Here is a 25,866-nt window from a genome sequence, read left to right on the forward strand (position 1 = left end):
AAGGATTTGTTATGTTGTGTTGGAAAAATTGTGTAAAAATCAATTAAAATTATATTTTAAAAATAATAATAACACTTTTAAACAGACTTAGCCATCTGGAAATAGTAAGAACAGAATTTTCCCTACCATTGTATTTGCTGTGTTCCTCTCCCTTGCCTCTTCATCAGTTGGCTGCCGTGACATTTCCCCCAGCTTTATACACTTTGCAGGTGCATTTGACGCTGAGCCTTGCAGATCTTTGCATCATCTGGGGGTTGATGTTCTCTCCTTTTAATTTAAGGCTGTTCATTAATTTGTACCCTGCAATGTACAAGAAGGTTAGTCGATAAGGGGCAAATTCTGCTACCTAGAACAAATCTCTTTTTCTTGTCCTTGCATGATGAAGCACTCACTGCCTTGCTGCATGCAAATAGGGTGGTCCAGACTTTCCCAGCCAAGTACAAAGTGCAATGATTTGGAACAGTCCTAAGGACCAGGTGGTATGCTACAAATCTTACATGTTGAGAACAGGAACCCCTTGTTGCATCGTTCCTGTGGACTGCAGTCCTGCGCACAGTTAGGTTATTTGTGGCTCATGGGATTCATTGTGATTCAAGCAGCACAGATAATAAATCTTCTCAGATTAATTAAACGTAATATGTCAGAGGTCCCTTGTAGACTATCAAGCCATTGGCCTCATATGGGCACTAGAGATGGAAAGATCTGCAAATTTTGGCGCTCTGAGTTTATCATTTTTCCAGTCTGAAATTCAGTTCTTCACATTTCTGTACCAATTTGTGATTTATTTTTTTTAATTCTCTTGAAATTGGTTCAGTATTATAGTGCGAATTCTCCTAGTACACAGTTTTGCATGTAGTTTTTATTATGGTACATATGTTTGCATGCAAGTTATCCTAATATTGTTGTACGTTATTTTCACTAATATATTAGTTTTAATGCACATTTCTCCTTAATATAACACTATTTACAGTTCTGTATGCATGCGTTATCCATTCTTAGAGAACACTTAACATAGCTGCGTTTTATAAATACTTAATGGACTTTGGTAAGGTAGAAGTTGAGGAACTTAGAGAGATGTGGAATAGGGAATTTGAAGGTATTATACAGTTTAAAAAATAGAAAATTGCTTTAGAATTCATATAGAACGTTTCATTAGATCTGAAACTGAGACTGATTCAGCAGAATTTTATTATTTTCTGCCTGCCTCAGGAAGTTCACCACCAGGACCATCAGTGCATAGACTATGGGATCCTAGCTCAAGTTCTGGTTGATTCTTACAGGACCCAGTTGAAGAAGGATCGTTCTAATCATAGGTACAATTTGCAACTCTTCCTGAGCCCAGTTTCAATGCCCTGCTTTACATTGCTGAGTTACAAATATATTGGTTTGGATCCAAAGGTTCACTTCCTCTGATATGGGCAGAGGCATTATTCCCTTCGGAAATATTTCAACCCACTATGTAGAAAGAGAAGCTGAAATCAGAGTTTTGTGGCAGAGAAAAGTGTGTGCCGTAAGTTTTGTTAAGAATGATATATCCTGTATGTCAAGCATCTCTTTCCAAGTAATGAGAGAAACAGGAGCATTATATTTGGTTCTTTCTATTAGCTGTCTTTGTTAGAAAATCCCTTCTCTAATGGTCATCAGGGCTTAATTAATTGTCACCTTTCTCCAGGATCAGATTTTTTTTGGCAGTTTCCCCAGCAAAGCAGGCCAAACAATCCAACTGCATGACAAAAGGCCAGCAATCAAAACGAGAAACAAGGGCATATATTGAGGTTTGATTTCATTCAGATTGGAACTACTGTGACATCTGCTTTGTTTGTTTCTGGCCCTGGTGATGAACAGCCTGGCAACAGCCTACATAGGTGTCAACTCACAAGCTTCCTTTTCCCTGTTAATTAATGGAGGATCAGCAGGTCCTGACCCAAGACAAATATGTTCCTGAAAGAAGGAACAAGGCTGTTCTTGATGCCTAGTAAGGATCCTATTCTGAACTTATTTAACAAAATGCAGTTATATGACAAAAATACTGATTGACTTAAATGGAGAAAGAACTGGGTTTCTCTTCATCTTGGAAACCAAATGATAGGCATCCCTTAACTTTTAGCAAGGCTTCATATAGTTTCTCCTCAGAAGCATTTGTTCTGCATTGACCTGCATAAAGGTCCAGTGGCATAGCGTGGGTTGCCAGTGCCACTGCCAGAGCAACCATGCCACTGAAGCCAAGCGAGGCCACACTGCATTGCCCACCCACCTACGCAGTGGGGAGCCTGGCTGCCTGACGTGGCCCTTGGCGGGCAAATTCCCCCAACACCTGTGGAGAGGAGTGTCGGGTTGGATGTGCCAGGTGGCAGACCCCTGATCCCCACTGAAGCTGGTGCCTGCGTGGGGGTGCCCAATTGTGCCCCCTCAGAATTTTGCACCCCCCATGCTAGGCCACTGTAAGTGACCATCCTAGTAGTGATTTTTTGTTCCACAGCTCTCTGAAACCTGGAGTCAGCTTGGCTTTTGCTAAGCTTGCCACTTCGTCCTTATTTCAAGGAATAGCTTATTTAGCAATACTGAATGTTCATACTAACTACAGAACTATTACGGATGTCACTCTCTGCTATTGCAGGCATAATCTTTATTCAACTGAGCCCAAGCATATCAAGGCTTGGTAAAACTCCCCTCCTCAAGGCAACCTGAGGAAAAGAAAAGAAAAATAATGCGTAAATTCCCATAAAATTAATGCTTATTCCCAATGGCATCTGCCTGATCACACTGTAGCGTGAGGCACATATGTCGTTTTAAAGACAAGATGTATTATGAATTAATTCATATGCTCCGGAACATTGCCGAAGGGTTTCCTAAATATTTGGAGCATCAGAACTTTTAAGAGGAATCTGTTTTGGTTTGTTTTTAAAAACCGAAGCTACCGGAAGAACATGTTGGGAATTTGTTTCCAGGGAGTAGATAAACACTTAATTAAAAAATTAATTCCAAGATACTGGGTTGGTGTCCTGAAAATTGATTAAAATATGCCCCTAAAGCCCAATTAACAAAACTGATTTCTGCACTTGGGCTGTTGTTTTTGTAGCACGCTAAAGTAAAGTTTCCAGATTTAACGGTTTAGTCTGCCTCAATCCCAAGGCATATTTTATAAGAGCTTTAGGCCTTGAAGAAAACATCAAACAAACTAGCAACACAATTTACATAAAAGGGAGGAAATAGCCAAGCTTCCAAAATTTAAAATGAGCATAATCTGAGTCCCTTGAATCTTCCCAAAGAGATTTGTTCCTGTAAGACTGGCACACATTTATGCCACTCTGTGCTTCCCCCTTAAGGAAGCCCCTTCTCCTGGAACCTCCGGTTAGATCTGGTAACGATTTGCTGCAGATTCCAGGTGCAAGACCATGTATTCTTAGACTTCTTCAGAAAGCAAGTTTCAGCATGTAAGGGCCAGTTTACATAATCAGCAGAGTATTCTAAGAGTCAAACAAGATGTGAATCTAACTATTGTGTGAATGCAATAATGTGTATAATGCAAATAATGGCTCCCCCCCCTCCCCCCAAAAGCCCAACAACTTTTAGGAAAAAGCCCTGGTGTTCTTGCACTGTGCATCTGTGTGCAATTATTATTATGAGTCGGAGTGGCTTCTTAGTACTCTTTTACCCCACCTTTCTCCCCCTGCCCCATCTTCACCTTTCAACCTGATGAAGGTGGGAGTGAATCTGTGGGAAGGAAGCGTCTTTCATTTTCCAATCAATGATTAGACAGTCATCACAACAGAGTTTTCCATTTAACAATAACACTAATGTTTAATTTGTTGTTGTTGTTGTTGTTTAGTCATTTAGTCGTATCCGACTCTTCTTATTTTAATAGTTATGCGCAAATGTTCAGATGCATATGTGTTCCAGATACTTGCTACCACCCTACATAGCGCTCAGTGGCAAGCTATTACCCACTTTAAAACATGTAATTCACAAACCAGCAGATGTTACATCAAGCAGCTAACAATGCTGTAAATATTTGCTTTCATATATTAAAACACCACAGGAGGGAAAGGCAAAAAAACAAAACTGCAGACAGAATGGAGCAGATACCCCCGTTTTACAGTGCCATAGATATTAGAGAAAAGTTGGTCCATTTGTAATCCCAGAAGTTTCTGCGCTAGTGCTTAACACATAATTTCACCTAGTTTAAAATGTGAATTATTGCTGCCTGGTAATCCCTAGTAAACAATCTTTGCTTCATTATTGGATTGTTGCCTATGATCATGCAGAAATGATCAAAATATGAATTGTAGTCAATCTCATATAAAGCTTGACATAATATAGCTGACCTCTTGTCTGACTTTTTCACCTTGTCCTTGTTATTTCCTTTCAGCACAGTATTTTCTCATCAGTAATTGCCAACACAGAATCATAAAACTATAGAGTTGGAAGGGACACACCCAAGGGGATATTTGTTCACTTTTGCATTCATATCTCTGGAAAAGTAAAGAAGACTTAAGTCTTCTGAAGAAGGAACTTGGTTAAGTTAGTATTATTGTTTGCTATCAAGTTACAATGTAGTGAAAATATTTTTGGAGCTTCAAAGCAGTTATATTGTGGGTCACAGGTGATGAACTAGTGGTAGATTTGGGAATTACTACAATGGAAATTACTTTATTGAGCAATCTTGGTTTCATAAGATTTTTATTTGCAACGAGTTGTCACATCCATTGCCCTGCCATTTACCTGCTGGCAGACTGAGAGGTTGTCCCTTCCACTGGGAGTGAATTATTTACTAATTAACTAGAGTTGTGCCTTTTCTGGGGACACAGTGGGGAAATGAAAGGGTTTAGGACAGGGCGTGTAATCTGCAGCAAATCCCTGACATGTCCTGTTCTCCTCCACTCTGCTAGCATAACATCACCAGCAGAACAACTACAATGGCAGATCTTTCTCACAGTGCATGTGGGTGGGGGAACTTCCAGTGGTGAAAGTGCTACTCACAGGTGTACTTCAATCCCTGTTGGCTGAGCAGCACTTATGATACTTATAACCATATCAGTGAGGCCAAGAGGGCGGCCTTGTTGCCTGGGCAGCCCATGACCTGCCCAGGCTTGCCCCCCAGGGAAGCACTGCTCAGGCTTGCCCCCCAGGGAAGTGACTTCGGTGCTGCTAACACAGCAGTTTGACTTCATCCCTGAAGGTGTACTCCATTGTCTGAGACAGATAGATGCCAACAACAATGAAGTTATGCATAGGATCACACTGCAAACACTGGGAAATTGAATATTTGCTGATTTGAAAGGGATACCCATCGCAGCTTCAATCCAATTAGAAAAATTATAATTGGATAAAAATGCACCAAATGTTATCAAATCTACCAAATGAGACAAAAATTACAATGAAGAATAACGATAGTAAAGTGCTTAACAGACAGCTCACTATTTAGTGGATCCCAATTGCAGAAGCCATTAATAAAGCATTTAAACTAAGCATGGGCATGGTTTCAAAATACTGAGGGCATTGCTGCTTCCTCACTGCACAGCTTGGAAAACTGACTGTAGAAACCCTGGGTAATTCTTAAAGAGCAAATCTTCCGTTGCTGAGCAACAGCACACACTGATATAAAGGATGCAGGATATTGGAGGACTTAATATTTGGGAATTGTGATTGCAAAGGGGAAAAATAAAGAACCAATTCAATCTAGTCAGACAAGCTCAGTACAATTGAAATAGAGATTTTATTTTATTTTTAAATCGGATGGAGCAGTCATGGTAGTATTAATCTTTGTGTAACAGAACTAAGTTGTTGTTGTTTAAAGTTAACATTGAGAGCTAACCAATACTCTAAATGCATGAAGCAACAGAGAATAAGGAAATGCATTTCAGAAAAGACCTAACAAGTAGCATTTTTCTTTAGAACCCAATTTCAAGATGCATTTCAGATACAAACCTAGAGCTTCATCTTAAAAGATGTTGAGCCTCCTGATTTAATCCTTAAGTAGAAAAAGATATATTTCTATCTTCAAAACAGGGATGGGGAATCTGCAAGCCTCTAGAACAGAAGTTTCCAAACTTATTTGGCCTACCGCCCCCATTTCGGGGGGGGCGGGATATTCAGTGAACAAACAGGAAGATTCAGTGACAAATTTGCATTCTTTTATGTATCTATATTTCTACCTACATCCTACAACGTAATAAAGAAAGATGTTGCAAATAAGACACCTTGAAGCTGCAGCCCACCTGCCATTGGCTAAATAGGCAGGCAAGCTGCAATTTACTTTCCAGGCCTGGGAAAACCCCTCATCTGCAGCACAACTGCCAGATCCAGGGGAGGCGTTGTCACTGTCCCACAACAGCACTCGACCTGCCAGTAAGTGGTATCACACAACAGATGAAACATGCATGAACAGTTTTTCAAAATTTTATTTTCTTCTCTGCTTTCTTTATGCTTCCACTGCCCCCTTATTTTTATTCAACCTCCCTCAATTGCACCCGAGGCTACTACTGCCCCCCTGAATCCTTCCAGCACCCCCCCAGGGGGCAATATCGCCCACAATGGGAAACACTGTTGTAGAAGGACAACCCCCATAAAGGTCATATTATTTATTTGGAAGGCACTGCTTCTACCAGGAGGTGTAATTTCTCTCAGAGTAACCTGGTGGAGGATCTCAATCATGTTTTCTAAAGACAAATGCTATTTTGGTGAACCCTACGTTACTATACTTTAAAGGTCAGATCAATATAAAGTGCAGTCCTATTTACCTAATAGGACTAGGTCATCAAAAACAATCAGAGGAATGGAGTTCAGAGGAAATCTGAGGTCACCGAAATCTGTCTTATTCTAAGAATCCAGAAGTAACATTGTTTACCTGCTGCCTATCTTAAGAACACAAGAAGTGCTGTGGCAGGATCAGACCAAGTGTCCATCTCGTTCAACATCTTTCATTCCACATTGACCAACCAGATGTAACTTCCTGCTAAACTCCTGTGACTTTTTATACCACAAATGTTCAGGTATATTTTTCTTCCACTCTTGTTACACTATAGCTCCTCTGGACAGCAATAATATGCTAGCTTTGGAGCACCCTCACAGAACTACTGATAAAACAGAGTAAGTCCACCGCTAACACACTATAATTATGTCAAGCAGTGACGAACCTGGAGATCTCAAATTTCAGTGGCACCCTGGGCAATGCCAAATTTTGGTGCCCCCCACCAGTGTTCGGAACTCCCATTGTTCTAGGCGCATTTTGTGACAGGGAATATCATTAGTGCGAACAGTTTCTGAGCTCTGTGTGCAGTTTTGAGCCTAAGATTAAAACTGTAGAGTGGAAGGAAAGGAGGACCTTTTTCTGCCTCCCCACTTCCACTACTCTCTGAAGACTGGAGAACAGACCCTCTTAAGATTATTAGGGGGGTGGGAAGGGGAAAGATCAGACCATGTGAAAAGTGATCATAATATTTTAGCTGCAGTTCATTCATTTTCAGCTTTGTATCATTGTTATATTAAAAAACCCATGCCTAGACATTTCACTGTTGCACCCATAACCTAGGTTTAAGGTGCCATTTAGCTCTTAGCTTTCATATCTCAGTTTCCAACACTGCCCCCTGCCTCTTGCACTCCATTCTATATCATAGTTGTAGCATCTCCTGCAGTGCCCTTGAGGCTCCGTTTCCAGTGTGACCGAACTGAACATGCTCCCCTAAACCTGCCTCTGTGTCAAGAATATACTGCAAACTACACCTGCAACAAAACAGCACTCTGGAATGGCCCTTTGTGTCAAGTATCCCCTAGAGTCATGCACATATCAACAGTTCTACAACTAACAGTCAGATTCATGCACATATGTACAGCTTAAGTTCCCTCAAAAACCAGCTTATTGCATAGTAAAACTGCTCCCAGAGTCTACCATTTTGCAAATGGGGAATTACATGGCTGACGTGGGGAAATAATTCAATGAACACAGGAATCTGCTCTTAGTGGCTATTCTCTCATGCCTTCTCCCTCTACAACAATCAGAAGTGGTACAATCAAAGAACAGTTTTACAGCAATATGAAAGTTTTGACCATAAAACTTGTCCAGGGTGCCAATTAGCAAGGGTAGCTCTTTGTGCCATCTTTCAGACCAGATGTGGGCTGTTATTCTGAGAGCTCAGTTCACAGGAGATATATTGTAGATTGAGACAATGGCACTGAGTGAAAGTGCTGCCTGTGACTGCAATTATTAGCTGCAGACAAAATTTCATCTCAATAACCAGGCACTCTGCCAATTGCTAGGGGGAGCCCTGTGCCCTGTGAGGCCCTTGGGGGAGGAAACTGCAAAGGCTCCTGAGAGATGTTTACCTCTTTGCCATTAAAGCACTGCTTTTCCTTCCCTCTGTGCCTGAAACTTCGCCGTACTCATCATATCCATTCTGCCGCTTCATGCAGCAGCTCTTATCTAACATGTTTAGGGAAAACACTACAGTGGTACCTCGGGTTAAGAACTTAATTCATTCTGGAGGTCCGTTCTTAACCTGAAACTGTTCTTAACCTGAAGCACCACTTTAGCTAATGGGGCCTCCCGTTGCCGCTGCACCACCGCTGCGCGATTTCTGTTCTCATACTGAAGCAAAGTTCTTAACCCAAGGTAATATTTCTGGGTTAGCGGAGTCTGTAACCTGAAGCGTCTGTAACCCAAGGTTCCATTGTACCACACAGCTTCCTTTATGACCTGCAGTATTTTATTTTATTGACCTGTGTTTCTCTAGGTTCACAGTCGGGTCTCGAGCTGTTGTATTGTATGTGAATGTTACCTTCAGATGCTATACTGCTAATTTTTAGCTGTTAGAAGTCTATCTCTGGCTGCTATGAACAGCACCTTTTGTCAAAGGGGAGAAAGAGAGAGAACCTTCTTTTGAGGTGGTTGGAAAGGGAGGGAGTGAATACAGATTGCATAAGCCACAAGACAAATAAACATGCTGAGCTTACTCTGCCTCTCTATTAGTGCTCGGAAGAGATTATATAAATATCAGGCTCTGGGAGGATAAGATATTGAGGAGTTTGGAAGATCACCTATAACTTAAAAGGTTTTAATCATGCACATTCAAATGGCACAGTGATGAGAACCTCCATGTAGCCGAGCACCTGGGAAAACAGATTTCATGTGTTGAAAACGTTGCCTGCTGAAGCGGTAGTGTTTTCTTCCTGACTTCAAGAATGAAAGGAAGCAGAAAATGTGTGGGCCTGACACCACACATCAGCCAGGAAAAGCTGCTGAGAGATGGAGGGTGAAAAGTTCCAGAGGAAGCCAGGCGCAGAGCAACGGTGAGAATTGGCAAATGTATTTTAATACTGTACTGCGGCTTGGGCCAGAGGCTTCCAAAGCAGTGTACAGATAGCTTAAAAGACATAAGCATACTATAGAACAAAAATACAGCCCATAACATCAGGAGAACAGGCTGAAGTACAAGCATTTCAAACAGAACAGGAGACTGACAAATATTAGGGGCTGGAACAATTCCAGTTTTCACAAACAGCTCAGAAAAAGCTGGTTTTTTGCCATCTGCCAGAGAAAGGCAAGAGAAAAGGCCCAATATGCCTCCTGGTCAAAGGAGCTCTACAGTTTGGTGTCACTGTCAAGAAGACCTGATCCCTATGGCCAAAGACACCAGGAAAAGCCATGAAAAATGGGATATTCTTCCAAGCAAAATGTTTAGAGTTTTGTCTTTAGACACCCACATCTATGTGCTACTACTTATTGTATCTCTAGCGGGCGGTGTTGTGTTTTTTGTTTTGCTTTTTTAAGTGGCCTTTTTCAAGGGTGCTGGAAGTACTTTATAAAATGCCGTTAAGTTCTAGAATAGATATGTATCCTGGTAGGCATAGCCCAAAGGCATCTGGCAAAGACAGCATGTGACATTATAATAAGGTAAAATGCATTTTTTTAGATCCTCTAAGTGTGATTTACATACATTTTAACTTTGGTTCTGTATAGAGCAGTATTTCCAGAGAGAGGAGCGCAATCAACAAAAGCTTGGTGCCCTTTTCAGTTTATAATGTCACCCAAGCTTGTGCCTAGGAAACAGATGTGGACCCATCATTTCACCCTTTATCTTACATTAAGAAGCCTCTTTTGCAGCTAACTGGTCCCATGTGTACCATATAGATGTTGCAAATTCCTAGTGAAGCTACAAAAAGGGAGCTTTTTGTCAACTGCCAAGGCAGCCAGAATCAGTCTTACAAAAATGAGGCTCTTATTCAGAAGTTCAATACTATTATTTATTGTGCTGATGAGAAGTGCACTTCCATGAGAAAAACAGAGTGTCAAAGAAAGGGGTTTGGACTAGATGACCATTAGGATCCCTTCCAATTCTACAATTCTTTGATTCTTTGAAGTCAATTGTATATTCAGAGTCATATCATCCACAAATAATTATATCTGCATTGCTCCAGTGATCTTCCCAAAATGCCAACTAAACAATAGCCGTTACAGTTTGTGATATCAAGACAGCGAGGAAGAGGGAGAAGGGAACCACTGTAGAAATGCACAATAAAATGATACAAGGTTTTGCAGCCACTCAGATGGACATTTTCATTCATTAAAAACAAATGAAGATCCCTGCTGGATCATTGGCCTTGATACAGCTGTGGCCTTGACATTTCCTCATTTATATGTGGCAAGCAAGCAACATGGATAGCGCCAACACTAGCAGACGATCCCTACAGCAGCCACCATGGGTTCCTGCTTAAACCAGTTTAAAGATTAAAATTCCCATAGACTACCATCTCAGAATATACGGTAACTTGCTGTGAGAAAGCAGAATAGGCAGAATTAATCTCTTAAGGGGCCCATAGGACTCAAAATAACAATGGTCTTTGTGATATTCCAATGCAAGCCCTGAAACATCAAGTGATGTTTTATCCAGTGGTGCATCTGATTTGCCCAGTGAGTATAACCACAGCATCCAACTAGTCAGTTGTCACACATTATCACCAAATACCGCAGTAGCCTCTCAAGATTTGCTATCTGCTTTCCAAATCCTTCATGAAATGTGTCTGTACTCTTCAGCACAGAGAAGGATTCAGTGTTGATATGATATGGTGCAAATCCCACAAACATTGTGAAACTCTCATAGAAATGCTACGATTCTTAGGAGACTGGCACAATGCTGAACAATCCAAGAGTAGGATGACCAGGATTTGTATTGCAGCGTCTTCCTCCTGGCTGGGGATGGAGAGCTCTATACAACAACAATTCTGCCACAAGAGGAACATCAGGTTCCTAGGTGTGCTACGATAGTGAATAGCCAATCCAGTACTTTGACACAGGCACAAAATGAGCCTTCAGACAATTAAAACTATGTATTTTCCAAGAAAAGCCATTTTATTTCCTGGATTCTTTTAAAACAGAATGAGCCTTATTTGCTATTGGTTAACCCACAGGATGACCAAAATAAAACCAACATGATGTGATTTCTAATCTATTACTTTCTTTCTCTCTCTTTCAATAAAAAGAACTGGCTAGAACTTCACAAAGCCAACCTTTCCTTTAAAGAGAAGGAAATAAAAGTTTAGAGCAGATAGCATTTCTCTACCAGCTTGGGCTGGGTTCTCTAATTCCAATTTCAGAAAGTCAACCAGTTCCTCCCCAGCATTATGCTGCATTTTCATTTATGTCAGGTCCTTCTCTAATAACCAAGCTTATTCCCTCAGCTCAGTGAAATAAACATTAATTCTCCAGCAGAGTGAAAGAAATTAAATGTGCAAAGCCCCAAAGTAAGATGGGAAAACAGAATGAAATTAGGTTTGGATATATTTGCAGGCATTTTCAAATTTCCATATTTGTGTAGCAGGGTGGGGCGGGGGAGTTGGTTATCATTCAGAATTTTAGATTGATGTAAAGAATTAGAGAGCTAAGATATAAAGTTACAGTGCATGGAGTCTGGTAATCATTCTTATAATGAAACCTGGATTTGCCTCTGAATACCAGTTGCTGGAAATAGCAGGTTTGGAGAGTGCTGATGCCAACAGGTTTTGGTTGGCCACTGTGATAACTTCTTATGTTCCCATGACACAACACAGCTGCCACAAAGACAGCTGTGATTACTAAGACCCAGCATGGGTTTCTCAAAAATAAGTCATGGAAGACCAATTTGATTTCTTTTTTTGATGAAATTACAAACTTGGTGGATCAGGGAAATGCTGTGGACATAGTGTATCTTGATTTCAGTAAGGCTTTTGACACAGTCCCCCATTATATTCTCGTGAGGAAGCTGGTAAAATGTGGGTTGAACAAGGTAACTGTTAGGTGGATTTGTAGCTGGTTGACTGACCGAACCCAAAGAGTACTCATTAATGGTTCCTCATCATTAAGCGACAAGTGGGGTGCTGCAAGGTTCTGTCCTGAGCCCATTGTTGTATGAAGTCTTTATAAATGACTTGGATCAAGGAACTGAGGGGATGCTCATCCAATTTGCAGATGACACCAAACTGGGAGGGGTAGCTGATGCCGCAGAAGACAGAATCAGAATTCAAAATGACCTTAGCAGATTGGAGAACTGGGCACAAGCTAACAAAATGAATTTCAATAGGGACAAATGTAAGGTTCTGCACCTAGGCAGGAAGAACCAGATGCACAAATATAGGATGGGGGGTGCCTGGCTTGCCAGTAGTACATGTGAAAAGGATCTAGGGGTCTTAGTGGACCACAAGCTTAACATGAGTCAACGGTGTGATGCACCAGCAAAAAAAAAGCTAATGTTATTCTAGGCTGCATCAAAAGAAGTATAGTGTCCAGATCAAAGGAAGTAATAGTACCACTCTATTCTGCCTTCGTCAGACCACACTTGGAATAATGTGTCCAGTTCTGGGCACCACAATTTAAGAAGGATGTTGACAAGCTGAAATGAGTGCAGAGGAGGGCAACCAAGATGATCAAGGGTCTAGAAACTAAGCCTTATAAGAAGTGCTTGAAGGAGCTGGGTATGTTTTGCATGGAAAAGAGGAGACTGAGAGGAGATATGATAGCCATCTTCAAATATCTTCAAATAGGTGTCACATGGAAGATGGAGCAAGCTTGTTTTCTCCTGCTCTGGAGGGTAGGACTCAAACCAATGGCTTCAAGCTGCAAGAAAGGAGATTCCAACTAAACATTCGGAAAAACATTCTGATAGTAAGAGCTGTTCAGCAGTGGAAAAGACTCCCACAAGAGGTGGTGGGCTCTCCATAGGAAGAAGCAGTTTAAGGGGGCCGTGACGATGTATGCTTTAACTGTTGAATTTCCTCTTTTACCATTGCAATCTTTATAGGCTAGGCATGCCAACTTTCCTCGAAATCCCCACCCAGGCCTGCTCCTGTGCCTTTTTAGAATTATTTGTGCACTTGCTTCCTCTAAAATGTATAATGCTGTCCCTAGAAAGTGTCAAAGCCAATCAAAACTTCGTGGCTACAGCAAAATTGAGCAGTGACTGAAACTGCGATACTGACTAATTAATCTTCACAGACTCTCATCTGTTTTGTGAAAAACAAGGTCACAGAAAGGATTAAGACAAAAAATAATTGTGTGAACAAGACCTTAAATTTCATTCCCCAAAGGCAGGTTTCTTTTCTTGCATTTATCTTTTCTATCATCCAGTTCTCAAGCCACCAAGAATTTATGTAAAATATATTGAATGCAATTTTCAAAATTATCATAATCCAGAGCGCAGTATGACTACCTGCACAGCATGGTCTTTGACTTAGGACTTTTTCAACCTTGATGCTAAAAGTGCCTCTTGTGTAGACTTAGACCAGTCAAAACAGTCTGAACTTCAAAATAATTGCAAAAGAAATAAGTTTTTGAGAGAAGAATCAGACAAATATAAGGAGCTATTTTCAAAAAGTTGCAATATTCCACATGATGCAAAATGGGTATTTTTCATCCTCAATTGTTATCAAAAATGGCTGACAAGTAGCCTTCCCTTGGCATTTAATATGTCTGCTTCTATGGGGTCAAATTAGTCCCTTATTTTGGTAAACATTTTAAACATTTAATGGGGTCCTTTGTGTCTCTTTATTATCAGAACAATTATGAAAAACAAAACATAAATCTCTAATGCTTCTAAAGCTAATCTTGCATTAGCACCTGTTGATGTTAACAATCACTGTCATAATCTTCTTGCTCCATGACAACACCATTGTTAGTATTCAAATAGTCTCTGGCTTTGCACACTTTGCATAATATTATGCTCTCAGGTCCTTTTTTTCTGCAGCTGCATGTGGCTACTTTCAGGAGTTGTGCAGGTAGATGATATGTCATGATCAGGTTCAACATGACATCAAGTTCCTTCCATTCCCATTCGCTACCATTCATGCTTGAAACCTCCTTCCCAATCCAAGCCTGTATCTGATAATACACCCTCAAACTGAGGTATTTCATAGCAGCAGGTGTTGGGGGCACTTGCTCAGGGTGCACAGATGGTGGAGAGCTAGCCACTTCCTCAGAAAATACCTGGCAAGACTGTCCATCCACTGCTATTTTAGGTGAAGCACCGGAGAGGCTTCAGAGAGCTCTTTCAACAGCTGCAGCAATGATTATGCTCTGTGTGACGAAGTACTTTATCTTATCTGTCCTAAATCTTCCAACATTCAGCTTCATTGGATGTCCATGACTTCTAACATTATGAGAGACGGAGGAAAATCTTTTCTCAATTCACTTTCTCCATGGCAAGCATAATTTTATATACTGATAGGAAAAGAGGACCTTTCCTATACTGATAGGAAAAGAGGACCTTTTTTTCTGCCTTCCCACTTCCAGCTACTCTCTGAAGACTGGAGAAGAGACCCTCTTGAGAATATTGGAGGGGTGGGCAGGGGAAGGACTAGACCATGTGAAAAATGAACATCCTATTTTAGCTGCAGTTCATTCATTTTCAGCGTGGGTGGCGCTGTGGTCTAAACCATTGAGCCTCTTGGGCTTGCTGATCAGAAGGTCGGCAGTTAGAATCCCTGCGATGGGGTGAGCTCCAGTTTCTTAGTCCCAGTTCCTGCCAACCAAGCTGTCAGGGACTCGCCCAGCAGAGAGGAATCTCCAGAGGAAGAGGAATTGGCTGCACCTGAGTTGCCAAGAAGTAGGAGGCAGAGCACACAAATAGAGCAGAAGTGGGCCAGCAGGAGGCAGGGGAGGATGTGGTGTATATCTGGCCTTGGGAGGGGCAGAAGCCAGTCAAGTCAACTGACTCCGACAGCGATGGATGAGTTGTGGAAGCTTGGACTGCTGTAAGCCTGTTATTGAGAAGTAAACATCAACTATTTAACTGCCAGCGTTCTGTGTGTTGTGTGGGGGAAGAGCTAAACCTAACACTAGCAGTTCGAAAGCACACCAAAAAAAGTACAAGTAGATAAATAGGTACCGCTCCAGCGGGAAGGTAAACGGCGTTTCCATGCGCTGCTCTGGTTCGCCAGAAGTGGCTTAGTCATGCTGGCAACATGACCCAGAAAAACTGTCTGCGGACAAATTCTGCAAGATGAGCGCTGCAACCTCAGAGTCATCTGCGACTGGACTTAACTGTCAGGGGTCCTTTACCTTTACTTTTTTTATTCTGGTTATAAAAGAAAGCATGCCTAGAGATTTTGTTGTTTCACCCATAACCTAGGTTTAAGGTGCCATTTAGCTCCTAGCTTTCATATCACAATTTCTAACACGGTTCTGGTTAATGGAAGGCTCTGACTAGGGTGGGAACCATTTACTCTGCCTACATGTAAAAGAAGCCCTTTACCTGTCTGTGTTTCAGATGCTGCCAACTCCACTGTGGTTGCCCAAAACAATATATGTGACACCAACCAAGGCACACAAGGGCCATTTCAACATAGAGTCTGACCACCAGTCATTTGTGAGGAACGCTGTTCAAGGGAAAGGGGAATCAGATTCTTGTGAGACATGCCCACACCTACGGGAATCTTTTGTGTGGCAGCCATGCATTTCTTTCCTAATAATACTTTATTCCATTTTGTTTAGTACATATTCATATCAGCATTGCCATTCACCATAAACAAGTGACTTTACAACAATTATATTTAGATTAGAAAAACCATATTTTAAAATAACATGGAAGTTATATATACACGTTACTGAATTAATGTCAAAGTTCAATCATAAACAGAGTTTATTAGATTTTGTTTTATTCTTCCCTCTGAATTATTCATCGAGCTGCTATAATTTCCCAAAGAATAATTTCATAAAGCACTGCAGCAATAAGGCTCTCCATATACTGTGCAGCAACCGTGGTTGGTATTTATTATGCATTCGCGGAAAAGATCAGCCCATTACATTAATCATGTAAAAGTCTTGGGGGGAAATGTATTTAATCATTTCCATTTGAAAATAAGACCCAATCAGTACTTCAAAACTTGCTTGGAACCAAATAATTAAATTTCATGTGTTTCTTATAACAATGCACGTAAATACTCTCAATCTTTCCAACTTTTTCTGGAATTTGGTTCTGCTTTCTCTTTCACACCCCAGAACTTTGATTGCATTTGATCTCTTCAGTTTAGTATATTTTTCAAACATTTTATTTATATTATGTTTTATTTATTAAAAGCATTTATGATCTGCCCTTCGGCTGAAGATCCCAGGCTGGAAGGTCCATGAATATTGAAAAATAAGTATCAGCAATACTTGAAAACCAAAAGAAAATAGAGCAATGTCTCATTAAAATTACAATAAATCTCAAAAACCACAAGGCAGGAGTGATACAGAACAGTCTCAGGCCCCCATAAAGGTAAAGGTAAAAGGACCCCTGACCACTGGGTCCAGTCATGGCTGACTCTGGGGTTGCGGCACTCATCTCACTTTATTGGCCAAGGGAGCCAGTGTACAGCTTCCAGGTCATGTGGCCTGCATGACTAAGCCGCTTCTGGTGAACCAGAGCAGCGCACAGAAATGCCACTTACCTTCCCGCCGGAGCGGTACCTATTTATCTACTTGACTTTGACATGCTTTTGAACTGCTAGGTGGGCAGGAGCTGGGACTGAGCAACGGGAGCTCACCCCCTCGCGGGGATTTGAACCGCCGACCTTCCAATTGGCAAGTCCTAGGCTCTGTGGTTTAAACCACAGTGCCACCCGCGTCCCTCAGGCCCCCATACACATCACCTATCCAAAAAGACCTAGAAAAAGAGTTTCGTGTGGAAGGAGAGCCAAGTTGAGGTGTGATACACCTGTGAGGGGAGGCCATTCCATAGGCATGGGGCCACTACAGGAAAAGCCCTGCACTGGATCCCCAAACCACAGTCCAACTGCATGTGTGAACCACCATAGAGCTTCCCCTACAGCTCTTAAGGTGCAGGCAGGTTGGTATGGGAAAGAACATAAGAACTGCCTTATACTGAATCAGACCCTTGTTACATATCAGCACCAACACAATTGAACACATCCATTTGCACCTGTGATGGCACAACAGCCATCAGTACATTCCAGACCACTCTTGCATGGCACAGGTACAATACTCTAGCTATGGATTTTATAAAAGTGCAGGTCACGGCTACATATGCTAAGGTTACCAGATTTTTTTCAATGAACCCGGGGACATTATAAATATATACATACTACACATTTGGGATGTTGATGCTGCAGCGATGGCGGTGGCAGAGGGACGCCCGCCGCCTTGACCTCAGCCGCCACGTTTCCCCTTCCTCTGAGGCTTCTATCTCCTTTTTCCATGAGCCTGGACAGCCCCTGAGTTGTTGGTTCTTCGGTGGTGGTGGTAGGCAGTGTGAAGCCTCCCTTCACAGCTGAGAGATCCCTGCCCCGCTCCTGCTTGCACGCAAGTTGGGAGGGCCTCTGATAGGCAGCATGAAGCCTCCCTTCACAGCTTAGTTGCTGGGGTCAGGGAAGGTGGAGGCAGCTCAGAAGCTGCATCTTGTGGAGCCCCTGCACCACCATCATATGGGGACTGCTGAGCAGCTCCTGAAGCCAGCCAGAGCCACCTGGTCTGGGCTGCTGAGACTGCCGCTGCTGCATTTCCCAGGGACATTAGATGAAATCTGGGGACATCCCAGAGATGGAATTTGTCCGGGGACTTATTTGCATATCTGGGGACTGTCCCCGGGAAACAGGGACGTCTAGTAACCCTAACATATGCAGCACTCACAGGACAGTAGGGTTTTTGCAATGACCACTCTTAAATACATAGTTATCACTGTCCATACTTTTCTGCATCTCATTTCCTTCTGACCTCACTACAGTGGTACCTCAGGTTACAAACTTAATTCGTTCCGGAGGTCCGTTCTTAACCCAAAACCATTCTTAACCTGAGGCACGTTTTCGCTAATGGGGTCTCCTGCTGCCGCCATGCTACCGCCACACGATTTCCATTCTCATCCTGGGGCAAAGTTTGTAACCCGAGGTACTACTTCCGGGTTAGCGGAGTTTGTAACCCAAAGTGTTTGTAACCCGAGGTACCACTGTATTGTATTTGAAATCTGCCCCCAATGTATAAATGTATCTGCAACCCAGGATAACACTTCATACATCTGATGAAGTAGACCGCAATTCACAAAACCTTATGCCACAATGCATTTGTGAGTCTTTAAGATTCCATATAGTGCTTTGTTGTTTTTGCTGCAAAAGATTTTACAGTTACCCCTCTGTAAAAGGAAGCATACATAAGCTTCCATGCAGCTTCAAATGGTGCCCGCAGAACAGTGCAAAGCAGCTAGACTGAAAAAGGTGAATGACATTTCACATAATTCTTATGACACGTGGCTGTCTACTTGCATTACGGTGCCCATTCACACATTATGTACAGTATTAACTGCAAGAATCAGTACAGTATGTTCAAGTTCTTATAACAACCCCTTGTGGGAAACCCTATTATTGCAGATTAGGAGTCTCACTTTCCGCTACTTTTAGAAATAATGAAATAATTAAGGGATCACTTTTCTAAAACTATGTGCACTTTCATCTCCATTATGCAAAATATATGACGTCTTTTAGAAAAGAGCAGCCTTTGCCATTTATCATTGTTATCAGTAGTAATAATTTTATTATCAATCATTTGTTACATCTCTAGGCAACTTACATAAAAAGGTAAAGGGACCCCTGACCATTAGGTCCAGTCGTGGCCGACTCTGGGGTTGCGGCGCTCATCTCGCTTTACTGGCCGAGGGAGCCAGCGTACAGCTTCCGGGTCATGTGGCCAGCATGACTAAGCCGCTTCTGGCGAACCAGAGCAGCGCACGGAAACGCCGTTTACCTTCCCGCCGGAGCGGTACCTATTTATCTACTTGTACTTTGTGCTTTCGAACTGCTAGGTTGGCAGGAGCAGGGACCGAGCAACGGGAGCTCACCCCCTCGCAGGGATTCGAACCACCAACCTTCCAATTGGCAAGTACTAGGCTCTGTGGTTTAACCCACAGCGCCACCCGCGTCCCCTTACATACACAGTTAAAAAATGACCATGCAGTTTTAGAACAATGAGACAGAATCACTAGATGTGTGGAATGTGAAAAGGAAGGAATCCTTTGCTGTACACAGGCTTTGGGGTTATCTTTCCCCTCCCTGTTTTGTCTACATGTTAGTGCATCACTCTCAGCAAGTAAACAGTTTGATCAATAACTTGTTATGGAAGCAATTAGTTGGTTCTTGCACACTGACAGCGCTGTTTGTATTTAGGACAGGGAAAGGTAAAAACTGTATGTTGTTTTCCTCCCTACCGTTGTTATACAAGGCAACTGTGCAAGGTTTGCTGCTGTGGGTCTTGCACATCACTTTGCTTATGTGTAAATCACATGCAAAGGCTTTAGCTCAATATTGCTATGGGCAGTATCTCTCCAGGGTTTCAGAGAGGGCCCAGGGGTGTTTCCTGGGACTGAACTTGGTACTTTCTCTACACAGAGCTACAGACCCTTCCCTAGCCTGGATGCCATAGTGGTGATGACTTTCATAAGTTTTCTTTCCTCTCATCTATAGATGATGATGAAGAAACTTAAAACTGCCTTTTACATATACTGTTTGTCTCAAGGTGATTTACAGCAATGTAATCAAAACAGCTAAGAGAGCTGTTTATACAGTACAAAAGCCAAACTGAAAATAGGTTTTAAAATGATGCGAAATGAACAGCTAAGGCAGGGACGTTTTCACCCAGCTTCACTTAACTGAAGCTTGTCTTCAGTTGTTTCTGGAAAGTACAGATAGTGGGCACATATGCTTTTCTTGAGCTATGAGAGTTTCCCATGTAGGGTGTTCTTCAATAGGCTTGTAGCAGTTTATTCCTAAACAGGAGATAACAAACAAAAAGAAGGGAAAAGCCAACAAAACCTCATCAGTGATTCAAAGGAAGTAAGCAGAACAACAAGGCAGGGGAAAGAGTGATAATGCATAATAATAAGCTCTTCTATAGAACAAAGATTACAAGAATAGGAATGGAGAGGTAACGAGGAAGTTTGTGAGTACAGAATTTGGATTTCTTTGGTGCAATATGTGAAGTCCCTCCCCTTATTTTTTACGTAGAATATGACTGGCTTTTGCTTTTTGTGGTTCATGCTTCCTTTAAGGGACAATTTACATTTATTTACTTATTGTGTTTATTTATAACGCACCTTTTTCTCCCATGCAGCTCAAGATGGGGTACATGGTTCTCCCCTCCTCATTGAATCCTCACAGCAACTCTGTAAGGTGGATTACGGTAAGAGGCAGTGACAGGCCCAAGTTCACCCAAGTTCATTTGCTTCATGGCCGAGTAGGGATTTGAACCCTGGTCTCCCACAGTCCTAGTCCAACACTCTAACCACTACACCATAAGGTTACTGGTCTGGGGGCAGGAGTTAGGTTGTGCCTGTGGTGCAACATATTGTATTCATCCCTACAGGCAAACATATTATATGGGCATTTGTGTGCCACCAGTCAGACTTTTAATACAGTACCCATGTGAGATAGCAATGCAAGAGCAACCCAGAATATCAAAGGCAAAAACAAAAGAAACAAAGCCTCCGTGTGCAAACAGCAAAACTCATTTCATTTATAAACACAACTAGATATGAGAAGGGATAGTGGAATTAGTTCTAACAAGCACAGTTGTCAGGTTGATCCTATCACTTAACAGGCAAAATGTAATAATTCCAGAAAGATCCCATACAAGAAGGTGAAACCAACTGTGGAGGAGGGATGGAGGAGAAATTTGACTCCATGTGTGTTTAAAGGCAAATCTACCTTTGCCTTTAAGCTTCAAACTTTCCAAAATAATACACAAATCATAATACAGCTATCCTTCAAAATTCACACTTAGCCAAATCTGGTGATGCAATTTTTGAACCAAATGCAGGTACTAGGGGAAAATTGTACATAAAAATGAACGTATCCCTGAAATCAGCATGCAAAGATGCATTGCGTTAGGAGAAAGGGCTTTTAAAAATGTGTCTGTTAGTCAAAACTCAATACAAACAATGTGCTTATTCAGAGAAATTAGCACTAAAATGCTAATGAATGTTCATAAGGATTTTTTTTTAAAAAAATGAAATTGCTGCAGAAATGTGGAGAACCAAATTTAAGACTGGAAAAAATAGAAAATGAGTTAACTGAAACTGACACATTCAGCCATCTCTGGTGTGGTATAATTGTGAGGTTAGGACCAGACACAATTATGTGGATTCAAATCCCTGCTCAGCCATAGAGCTTGCTAATACTGCAGTCCTATACACTCAACGAGACTTAGTTCTGAGAAAACATGCAGCAAGATGCCTTCAAGATGTTAGATGCCAATTCCCATCAGCCAGCATGGTCAATGGTCAGGGATGATGAGACATGTGGTCCAGCAAGAACTGGGGGGGGGCGCACAAGTCCCCCATCCCTGTCCTAAGGGGTTGTTTCGGAAGTCCTACATATTTCCCCAGGAGGACCTCAACTAATTCCCAGTATGTTTCCCACAATATCTCATGCAAAGGGAAATGTGAGGTGCTGACCGGGGATTTAGTGGAGAACGCTTTGATGTGATCCCTGCCTGGTATCTTTGAAGAGTATTAATTCCTTTGAAAAGGTTCAGCCCCCTTCAACACAGCCTGTTCCAAAGTGACTTTATTCTCTTTATGCCAGACTCTTTTCAGCTAATTTTCATCTTAGTGTGTGTCAATAAATTTGGTGCCTCTTGGGCAATGACTTTTACTCAGCAAATGTTACGTAGAAATATAATGGCACACAAGAAACCATTCAAGTTTCCATCAGGCTTTTAGCAATACATTGATTGGCTTCTCTTTTTCTCATTATTGGGTCCTTTGAATCCTTGACCTCAAAAAGGAAAAGGTCTAATGAACACCATATGGCTTTTTGTGCATGTGTGCATGAGCATTTAGAGGATGTGTGCACACCTCCCAAAATCTACTGAGATCCTGATCGTGACAAGTGTTGCCTCCAAGAGCTATTTGCATTATAAAATCATGCATGTTAAATACAGAGATGTATTTAACATTCTAGTTTGGCCTGTTGGCTCCATTCAGCAATTAAATAACTCACCTGTTGGCAGAGATCTGACTCTACAGAATTAAATTTTAGCCAGGCCTCACCAGATCTCAGCCTCTGGCACTGACAATAGGTTTAGAAAGTGCTACAGAGCACATGCTGAATGCCTATCCCTCCCAAGTAAATTGGGAAGGGAACATATTACAGTGACAGACCACATGCTTTGAGACTACAAAAGGTAGTCCAAAAAGACCCCTGTCCGAAACCTTGGAGAGTAAGGATGCACATCAGTCACCATCATTCAAGTAATCAAAAGAGAGCAAAGTGCTGTAAATATTAGGCAACACTGGGCCCCTAAAATATTGCATATTCACGATGATTTGTGCTAGTGATGATATTGGGGCGATCACATGCATTCCCACTTTCAGTGCTGGAGTGGGAGCAGCAGCAGAGCCAATCTGCCACTCCAAATGATGCCTCCCACACTGCAATTGCCCTTCTCTAACTGGCAGCAATAGGCAGCATTGGGAAGCCAGATCAGAAATGCAGCCCCGCTTAGAGAGAATGTAGCTTTGCCCTTGCTGTCCTGCCAACCACTGCTGGCTAGTATATAGTGAGTATGACCAGTAGCCATCAATTGCCTAATCCTCCATGTTCTGGTCTTAGCGCCTTTTAAAGTAGGTGATCATCACGACATGTTGTGGGGGTGGATTCCATGTGCTATGTAATGAAGTACTTTCTTTTCTCCCATTAATTTTCACAGCTTTTGTCATCTTATTCTAAAGCTGTTTTAAAAATAACCAAGAGAATTAAAATCAAATACACTTGAGACATGATCAGGGAAGGGTAATTTTAAAAAAAGGGAAAAAAAACCTCCACATGTTAGAATAAGCTTGCCAAAAACAACAACCTCAAAGCCAAAACCCTGAAGGCAGAACAGTTTGTTCTCTGCTTTGCCAACAATGAAGCACCATTGACTCTAGACATTTTGAGAACAGATTGTTTACTTCATTTGCTTAATTAAATGAGTGTGGGCCTTGAGCGGGCACTCCAGTGTTGGTGGGTGTCGTTCAATAGCATTTCATGGAAATATTTTCCCATCCAGATGTGTGAAATATTTATGTAGCTGGTCATCTGAAGAAGGGTAGGCAGAAAATCAAGGGAGGACCTCAACATTTTGAATGGCCTCAACCATCAGAACAACTAACAGAACAATTCTAACTCCCTGCTGCCATCGCTGGGGCACTGCAGAGTGGCAGGGCCACTGCAACCTCAGCAGCAGAAGATGGGAAGCAGTCAGAACAATCCCATTGCTAATTGGTGACAGCTATGAGACCATCTCTGGATCCAATGGATCTTGGCTCAGCTCTGCCTCCTTGCCACCCTCAGAGTGCTCTATTTTGGTGCTCAGCTGGTGGGGATATAACCAGTGACCAGCTGCACACTCATTCTGGTGGCCAGAAGGAGCCCAGCTGAAATGGCAGAAGTGAGCAGAGGGAGATTTGGGTAGTGGCCTACACCTTTTTATTTAATTTACTATAACAGTATCAAATGAAATTTAAGTTCAGAACCAGCAAAAATTATTCAGAGGAGCTAAATGTTTATAAGCAGCATGGTCATCCTCAAAAATCAAGGGGCTCTTCCTTCATTTCTGCTTGTCATCATGAGCCTCTGCTTCCATTCCATTTAATAGGCATCTTCAGCAAGTGCTGAAAAGACAGCAGACGTGATGGGAGGGAGTTCTCAGTGAAGGGGTTGCAACACTGAAGGTCCAATTCCAATATCCTATGGAACTGACCTCTTCACGACATGGTATCTTCCAGAGTCCCCCTGCTGCAGAAGGCAGCGATCACTTGCATATTTAATGGATAAAATCTCTTTTAGGTATCCTGATCCCAAGCTTTGTATACTAGTGCCTATGAACTGGACTTGGCTCAGAGAGCCCTCCAGATGGAGGGCTGCCCTCTGTAAAGTATTTCGCCTGACCACCCTAATCTCCAGTGACATTAGCTGGTGGAGGGGAGTTCAGCTGACTTTGCGGGGTCATGACTGCATCTTTAAATATATCTACATATATGCTAGTTGTTTTTTATCTGCAGAAACAGATGAAAACCAGTAGAAATATCAGAGATCACTGAAAAGCAGAGATTCTATATTTGTATTGGAATACTAATAAAGAAGTGGTTCAGCCTCAGTCATATAAAGGGTGTGTCTTTTTTTGGTGATGTTTTGTTTGTGTCTTGTCAACTGTGTTTGACTTCAGGTACAGAGGGAAAAGTGGGGTTTGTGCTTGTCTGTGCAAGCAAACGGCTTATTTTTACATCTTATTTCAGCGACACTTTGCTGTTATTCTAATGCTGAAATTGGCTGGGTTTGCTATCTGGTTCCTTTCTCTCTCTTTTCCCTCCTGTTGTGAATATAAAGGTTTGCATATTGTAGTTTTTTGAACTGATTCATGTTCTCAGGTAAAGGTCAAAGGTCAGAAGGTCCAAGATTCAAATCCGCCTGGTGGAGTGAGTTCCTATTGCTCTGTCCCAGCTTCTGTCAACCTAGCAGTTCAAAAGCATACCAGTGCAAGTAGATAAATAGGTACCGCTGCAGTGGGAAGGTAAACAGCGTTTCCGTGTGCTCTGGCTTCCAGAAGTGGTATAATCATGCAGGCCACATGACCCGAAAAGCTGTCTGCAGACAAACCCTGGCTCTCTTGGCCTGAAAGTGGAGATGAGCACACCATACCCTATAGTTGAATTCAGCTGGACTTAACTGTCCAGGGGTCCTTTACCTTACCTTACCATGTTCTCAGATAAATAAATAAGTAAATAAATAAGTGTGAGATGAACTACTACACACACAAACACACACTAAGATACCTAAGGCTGTATTTCTTTTGTGGTTATTATGGAAGGCTACAAAGCCTTCTCACTATCCCAGGGTTTTACATTAATGAAGTTACTTGATGCAGTTTAGACCCCATGTTAAGTAGCTAATGAGTGTCACCTGTTGGGACAGGAATAGGCCCACATTTCCCACCTAAGAGTGCTTTGAGTGGAGTCGAGGGGAACTGGTGTTAGTCTTTTGGCTTAGGCCATGAGCCTCCTGCTGGAGAAATACAGTATACTGTTTCTCTCTTCCTGCAGTCTTTCATGAGTCCATGACTGTGTACGTGGACAGACTACAATCTACAGCATATGGGACTCTAGATTGCACCCTCTGTACTTAATCCTCAGCTATTGGCTTTTTATTGACTGTGAAATATGCAGATATGCCTTTCCAATGCCTGAACGGTAATTTACTACAACCAAAGATAAAACTGCAACTTGAGAAGCACTTTTTAAATTCTGAAGTAGTAAATGTATAATCTTAGGGCCATAAACACTCTTTATGGTATTTTTTGGTCCTCTGATTACTCTGGCTTATAACCCTCCCCCCTTCTCTCAAAATATTTATTTAAATGGGTGAAGTGAGGAGGGGAAT

At 41.9% G+C, this 25,866-nt stretch overlaps 1 long non-coding RNA gene across 2 annotated transcripts in view; it reads right to left on the reverse strand.

The window, feature by feature from the left end:
- LOC309364006 overlaps positions 1-25,866 on the reverse strand; it is an 88,872-nt gene that overhangs the window by 40,409 nt on the left and 22,597 nt on the right. For both annotated transcript variants that reach the window (XR_014165695.1, XR_014165696.1), the window contains exon 3: positions 127-300. This is a non-coding gene — a long non-coding RNA (uncharacterized lncRNA). The remainder of the gene's footprint in view (positions 1-126; positions 301-25,866) is intronic.

Source organism: Podarcis melisellensis (assembly GCF_964234715.1).
Source record: "Podarcis melisellensis genome assembly, chromosome: 2".
In the NCBI taxonomy this organism is placed as follows: Eukaryota; Metazoa; Chordata; class Lepidosauria; order Squamata; family Lacertidae; genus Podarcis; species Podarcis melisellensis.